Consider the following 8,007-nt stretch of genomic DNA (forward strand, 5'->3'; position numbering starts at 1 on the left):
AGAAGAGAGATTTTCTTAAGAGGGAAGAGTGAAAAGATGTGGAAAACCTAGGAGAAGGTGTGTGGAAGTGTTTGTGCAGAGAGAAGTCTGGAAATAAACCCTAAAACGCAGCTTGGGGTATAAAAATACCCTAATGGGCTCGGGTCCCGCTAAGGGGAACTAAAGCCCAGTCTGCGAGAGTACCGCTCAGCGGTAAAATACCGCTCAGCGGCACTTTCGTGATGTGCTCCTCTCCTTCTTTTCTTGACCTACGTGCCTTCCCTACATGTCCCTCATAGGTTCCCTGCAATTCAATGTTAAAAATGCTTATGCAAACCCTAACTAAAATAAACAAACAAAAACAATCAGTCAACTGGGTTGCCTCCCAGGTAGCGCTTGTTTAACGTCACGAGCCTGACCCAAATTCCACCAGCACCCATCAGTAGATGCAAAATTTTCTTACCAACACCCATCAGCAGGTGTTACAAACCTAGCATCCTTCAGTAGATGCTTAACCACCTAGCATCCTTCAGTAGATGCTGGATCCAACAAAAAATATTTACAGAATAATATCCACAATTTAAAAGTTACAAATCCAAATCAAAAGTTTTTAAATCCACTGGGTTGCCTCCCAGCAAACGCTCTTTTAACGTCATTAGCTTGACCCAGTAAAGCTCAGGTTCCTTCTTCTTTTTCTTCTTTCTACTGAACTTCTTCAGAAATTTGATCAAACCAGGAACCTGTTGCAATGTCTCAATCATAGGAACTTTAATCTCCAATTTCTTAAAGATTTCCATAAAGCACTTGAATTTCTTTTCCTTCCTATGATTCTTCTTTAGATGAGGATGTGATTTTTCATATGATTTCTTCTTCTTTCCTCTCATCTTCTTTTTCTTACGCTTTCTCTCACCAAATTTTCTCTTTTTCTTTTCTTTTATTTTTTTCTTCCCTTCTCTTCTTCTCCTCAACTTCTTTATTTTCACACAAATTTTCTTTCTCTCTTCTCTCTCAACCACTTCTTTTTCTTTTTCTTCATCTTTATCTTTCTCACTCAACTCTTCTTTCTCTTTTCTCTCTACCCTTTCCTCATCTCCCTCTAATTTTTCCTCATCAAGAATCTTGTCACTTTCAGTGATAATGACTTGCCCTTCCTCCTTAAGGTTAACATCAGTATTAACATCATCATTTAATATCTGACTAATGTGACGAAGTTGCATCTCCATTCTTTTACATGATTCTTCAATGCTTTTCTGAGTAGAGTCGGAATTTTTCAAAAATCGTTGAAGGGTGTCCTCCAACCTATCCAAACTTCCTGATAGAAAGGGTTGTTGCTGCCATTGTTGTTGTGGTTGGTTCTCAAATTGTCCAGCAGCTTGCCAAAATTGGCTTTGATCCATGCTTGAGTGAGGTTCCCACCATTGGTTGAGATTACTTTGGTAGAATTGAGTGCCCCTATAGTTAAACTTTTGACCAAATTGCATTCTGCAGACATTAGGCACAAAACCCTAAAAACAATTGTTAGCACAAAAAGATAGAGAAAAGAAAAAAAATCAAAGGATATAATTGAAAAGATAAGAAGATAGGAAATAAAAACAGAAAAATAAAAACATAAAATAAAATAAAATAAAATACAAACAGAAAATAAAATAAAATAAAATAAAATATAATCTAATCAAATAAAATAAAATCAAATAAAAACCGAAAAATAAAAAAACAGAAAACAGAAAACAGAAAAAATAAAATAAAATCAAATAAAATACAAACTAAAAAATATAAACAGAAAAAGAAAATAAAATAAAAATTCGAAATTAAAATAAAATCTAATCTAAAAAGATAAAAATAAAATCTAACCTAAAGGATAAAAATAAAATCTAAAAAGATAAAATAATAAAAACAGAAAAAATAAAAACAGAAATTCAAAATTAAAGTCAAAGATAATCAATAATCACACAAATTAACCAGTTAAACCACGAATCCCCGGCAACGGCGCCAAAAACTTGATGGACAAATTTGTAAGCACCAAAATATGATGTCACAAACTTGTTTCACAATCGGCAAGTATGACCGAATCGTTTCAAGTAATAAACTTGGTAAGACCAAGTATCGTTCTCCCAAAGGACTCACGGCCTAGTTTAGTTATGTGATTTGTTGATTAGCTAAAACTTAAGAACACAATAATTGAAGTTTAATATGCAAAGACGAAAATTAAATATGTATGCATGAATTGATCAATGACAAAGACAAAAGATAAACACTTTCAAGGAAATATATGAATGAATATGTTGTTGGGGGTCAATTTCATCTCATCCACTCTCATATATTTTAGGAATTCAACATTCAAATCATCATTGTTAATGCCACTCTCTAATGTACCATTCTAGATGGCTTCTCCCTAATCAAATAGTTCATACAATTCCTAGCATTCCTAATGATTAGTTCATGAGTGCAGGAGCTTAAAGGCAACCAATATAATATTGTCAGTATAATATTGGGAGAAATTCCCCGGATCTAGATTTCCCCGTACGTGTCCGTATCAACAAAACCAATAATCATGCATTAGAATGAGTTAAACAATGCAAGCATTGAGCAAAGAGGAAAAACCCTAACTAATGATGAAAGAAAGCATATGTCTTAATTCAAAGATGTACTCAACAAATCCATATATGAGAGCTTCAAGAGATTACTTTGATTCCCCAACAAACATACAAGGTTTAGTTCACCATATTCATGGTGAACCTAGATGAATTACAATGAAAGTATGAAAGAATAAACCCAATAAAGGTGAAGAGGTAGCCTGAGCATCCAAGATCCTCCTTCAAAGGGGTGAAAGAGAGAGTGTTTGCCTCGTTTCTGCCAAAGACGCCTAACTATAGGACGTGCAAGCCCTTATATACTAATCTAGAGTTACAAAAGATTACAAAAGTCCAAGCCCAAAAAGTGCCGCTCAGCGGTATTTACCGCTCAGCGGTGATTGCGCGTCTTCTTTCTTCCCCTCAGCGGCCATTTTGCCCCTCAGCGGTTCCAACGTCACCTCTTGAGTGCCGCTCAGCGGTAGTTTGCCGCTGAGCGGTGCCTTCGACTTCTCCTTTTTGCACTCTTTCTTGTCTTTTCGAATGTCCTCTCTCTTATTCTTCACTTCTTTCACCAAATTCACCTCAAAACCTGCACAAGAACACTTAAATCAAGCATAAACCTGTCCAGCTCTCTTATTTCTGAAAATATAAACAAAAGGCATGATTTCAAGCTAGTTTCTAAGTCTAAAGGTTGCTTTTAGTATCAACTTTAAGCATGAAAATAATAGTTTTTCAACTGTTATCAGTACATCAAACCCTAATCTAAAAACAAAAACAATTAAGTTCAGAAAACTTAAACCAACAAAAACATAAGCATATGATAGCATTCATCAGTAAATGCTATCTCAGCTCCTCATTAGTCTGAGTTGTCCTCTGTATCTTCCTCTTCTACCTCATCTTCATCATCTTCAAATGCATCATCATCATCATCTTCATCTTCTTCCATCTCTCTAACTGAAGCTTCAGCTGCTTCAGCTCCTCCTCCATTCACTGGTTCCTCTGGCCAAGCTACCACATTATGAAATTCATCCATAGTCCACCTGTGGGCTGGAGGTGTATCATACATCCCCACAATCATCTCAGCAGTAGCCAGCTGCCCTCTGTGAATGGACTGCAACTGAGCACCTATAAGAGACATATACATGTCCCTCATCTGGAATGGTTCTGCTTCATGTGTCTCAGCAGATGTCTGGCTCTGTGCTGGCCCTCTCTCTCTACGAGCACGGCTTGGTGGAACTGGCTGAGCTGCATCCTCACCTCCACAGTATTGTCTGTAATAAGCCTCATCAATAGCTTTTCTTGGCCTCTCAAATGGTGGAGCAGAAGTGTCCACCCCAGCTATCTTGCAAAGGTGAGTGATCAAAGAGGGATGTCCTAGTGGTGCTTTGTTGTTTGAGGTATTGGCGCACACACTAATCTCATCAGCTATCACCTGCCCAATATTAACATTCAAGTTTCTGATAGCATAGTAGACGAATAGTGCCCTGCTGAGAGTAATATCTGACACATGTGAACATGGCTGAATGTTGGCATGAGAAAACGCCATCCAATACTTTGCAAGAGGAGTCAAATCCGTCCTCCTAATGTTAACCACTGAGCCAGATCGATTCCTTTGGAAGTGTCCTCCAGGTATACACAGTACTCTCTCCGCATCCTCATAATCAGCACCTTCCTCCATGCAAAGAGCAAACTGGCATTGCTCACCAGCCCACACAGTGTGCAGGAAGTTATTGATAGAATCAGGATCATACCTGATAGCATGGCCTCTAACATAGCCCAAATAATTCTCAGCTGGATAATCACCAATCTTCTTTGCATTGGTGTAAAATTCCTTGACCACAGCTATGTTGGCAGGTGCAGGATACGTGGCTAGCTTTCCCAGTCATTCCCTAACACTTGTTCTCCAAATTGAGGAGCAAAGTTAGGTATCATTCCAATCTTTCTCTCCATCAAAGTCTCCTGTCCTGAACCACCCTAAAGTGCTTCTCATGTTTCCTAGAGAGGAACCTGCTAGAGTGGGGTTGCTCTGGTTCCTTTTCCTTTCTCTTGGTTGCCATGGTTTTCAATCTCGTTCCTGAAGAGGATGCCATTCCTGCATTCAAACATAAATCCAAAACCACAGAACACGATGTTAATCATTAGTAAACACAAAACAAAACTCCTTTTGAAGCTAAACCACCGCTGAGGGCCAGAATTTCCCCTCAGCGCCACCAGTGCCATAGTCCAGATCACAAAAAACCAGAAAAACCAAATCTGGCAGAGTGCCGCTCAGCGGCAGTTTACCCCTCAGCGGTAACTCTGCAGATTTTTGAAAATCTTGTTTTAAAGCTGTCCTAACTCCACCCAAATGCAATTTTCAGTTTTCCAGTTCATAATCATGCAGTTTAATCGGTTCAAACATCAAATATATCATCAAATCATGCATAGAAATCAAAACCCCTAAATATTCATGCTTTGACAATCATATTCAAATTCAAGAACCCTAGAATGAACAAAATGCATTTTACTTACTTGGTTGGAGATACTAAATGCAATGAGAATGCTTCCAAGCTAGAATGCTCTATTCCAACCCCAAACTTTGATAGCACACTAGTGAAAAAGTGAGTGGAAGAGAAATTTTCTTAAGAGGGAAGAGTGGAAAGATGTGGAAAACCTTGGAGAAGGTATGTGGCAGTGTTTGTGCAGAGAAAAACCTGAAAGTATGAGAACCTGCGCAGCTTAGGGTTTAAAAATACCCTAATGGGCTCGGGTCCCGCTAAGGGGAACTAAAGCCCATCTGCGAGAGTACCGCTCAGCGGCAAATTACCGCTCAGCGGCAAATTACCGCTCAGCGGTACTTTTGTGATGTGCTCTTCTCCTTCTTTTCTTAACCTACGTGCCTCCCATACATGCCCCTCACTGGTTCCCTACAATTCAATGTTTAAAATGCTTATGCAAACCCTAACTAAAATAAACAAACAGAAATATTCAATCAACTGGGTTGCCTCCCAGGTAGCGCTTGTTTAACGTCACGAGCCTGACCCAAAATCCACCAACACCCATCAGTAGGTGCAAAATTTTCTTACCAACACCCATCAGTAGGTGTTACAAACATAGTATCCTTCAGTAGATACTTAACCACCTAGCATCCATCCTTCAGTAGATGCTATCTCCAACAAAATAGTTACAAAAATAGAGTCCAAAAATTAAAAATTACACAGCCAAATCAAAAGTTTTTAAATCCACTGGGTTGCCTCCCAGCAAGCGCTCTTTTAACGTCATTAGCTTGACCCAATAAAGTTTAAGTTTCATCTTCTTTATAGTTGATGTTGTCATTCCACCAACTCCTCAGTTGTTTCCTGTGAACTGTTTTGGTCCTTCTAGAATATGGAGACTCTATCTCTATCATCTCCTTCTCTTTAAAGCCTTTCACAACCCACAACTTGTTCTTGATTCTTACAGGTGTGCCAAGTTGGAGTCTTCTTTTCTCCAAGTCACTAGGAATTTCTCCTCCTCTTCCAATATTTTCTTCCTTGGGTACCTGAAACAACAAACAATGGTTACCTGCAACCTTGAGATTTTCATCTTTACGGCTAGTCATGGGTGCATCTTGAAATGCAGCTTTATAACTAGCTTCTTCCTCCTTTGCTTGCGTCTCATCTTTTAAGACGTCTACCACCACTCTCTCCTCTCTGTCCTGGAGCACTACTATACCTTCATTTACACCAATGATAGCTTTGGTCGTTTTCATAAACGGTCTTCCAAGTATGATAGTTATCTTCTCTGTCTCCATCTTCATCACCACAAAGTCTGCCAAGAACTGAAGTTTGCCAACACAAACTATAATGTCCTCTGCAATCCCACATGGCTCCTTTGAAGATCCATCGGCCATTACTAGATTAACCTTTACAGGTTTCACTTTAACATTACCAATTTGCTCCAGTAAAGAGTAAGGTATCAAGTTAACACTTAAACCTAAATCAAGGAGAGCTTTCTTTACCTTTTTCTTCCCTATGGTACAAGGGATAGAAAAACTGCCTGGATCTAATGCTTTAGGAGGGAATGACTCTTTTTTAACAGTTATACACTCCTTTGCTTCATCATCTCTACGTCTCTTCTTGGTAGAGATTTCTTCATCAGATTTTGTGTAAACTGTGATTTGCTGTAGAATTTGTTCCCAAGGTGCTTCATTATCCACCATTCTGAATAATTCTGTGAAGTCCAGTTGTTTCCCTTTATGGATTGGAAAAGGAAAAGTACTTTTGCTCTCTATTTCTCTTCTCTCTTCTGTATCTAACTCAACTTTCTCATCATCAACACTCTTTACCACCTTGCACTCTTCTCTGGGGTTAACCTCAGTATTAGCCCCTAAATTTCTATTTGGCCTTTCTTCCAATTGCTTGGTAATCTGACCCATTTGAATCTCCAAGTTCTTTATAGCAGCTTCAGTGCTCTTTTGAGAAGATTCAGTTTTCTGTATGAATTGCTGAAGAGTTTCTTCCAACCTTGTTGATCTTTCATTAAGCATAGATAACTGTTGCCAAAAGGTGGGATGCTGCTGCTGCTTATTATACTGACTAGCTTGCCCAGTTTGTCCTTGACCAATGCTTGGGTGTGGTTTCCACCCTTGATTGTAGTTCCCTTGACGGTATGGAAATTGATTGGCCATGAAATTAACATCCTCCATGGCTTCAACTGGAAAAGCACATTGACCATTGATATGGTCACCTCCACATAATTCGCACAACTGGGTTTGTACCTGTGTAGCAGTTTTTAACTCTTTAGGTAATTGTGCAAGAGTTTTAGTAAGAGTTTCCAGCTGTTGAGTTAGAATTTTATTTTGTGCTAGCAAGGCATCATGCGTCTGTAATTGTAGAACTCCTTTCTGTTGCGTAGGAGCTCCTCTTTCACTATGGAGTTCGTTATCACTAGTAGCCATATTTTCAATAATTTCTGTCGCTTCCTCTGGAGTCTTCCATTTAATGTTTCCTCCTGCTGAGGCATCTAGCATCATCTTGGTTTGTGAACCAAGACCTCCAAGGAAGGTAAGGACTACTTCCACTTCATCGAATCCATGTGTGGGTGTTTTTCGTAGCAAGCTTTTGTATCTATCCCATGCATGACCCCGTGATTCTTCCATGCCCTGCTTGAATGAAGAAATCTCTTGCTTGCCTTTGTTCACCTTTGATTGTGGGAAGTATTTATTTAGAAACTTGGTTACCACTGCTTCCCACTCTGTGAAGCTTCCCTCTGGAAAAGAATTTAACCAAAGCTTAGCATTGCCTCCTAATGAGAAAGGAAACAAGCTAAGTTTGATCGCTTCATCTGGCACCCCATTGATTTTCACCGTGTTGCAGATCTCATTAAATGTAGTGAGGTGCTCATATGGGCTTTCATGAGATAACCCATTAAATTGATTACTTTTCACCAGTTGGATCAGTGCTGGTTTGACCTCCATGTTAGCTGCATTGACTCT

This window comes from Vigna umbellata, chromosome 6, assembly GCF_029865625.1.
Source record: "Vigna umbellata cultivar VRB3 chromosome 6, Vumbellata_1.0, whole genome shotgun sequence".
NCBI lineage: Eukaryota > Viridiplantae > Streptophyta > Magnoliopsida > Fabales > Fabaceae > Vigna > Vigna umbellata.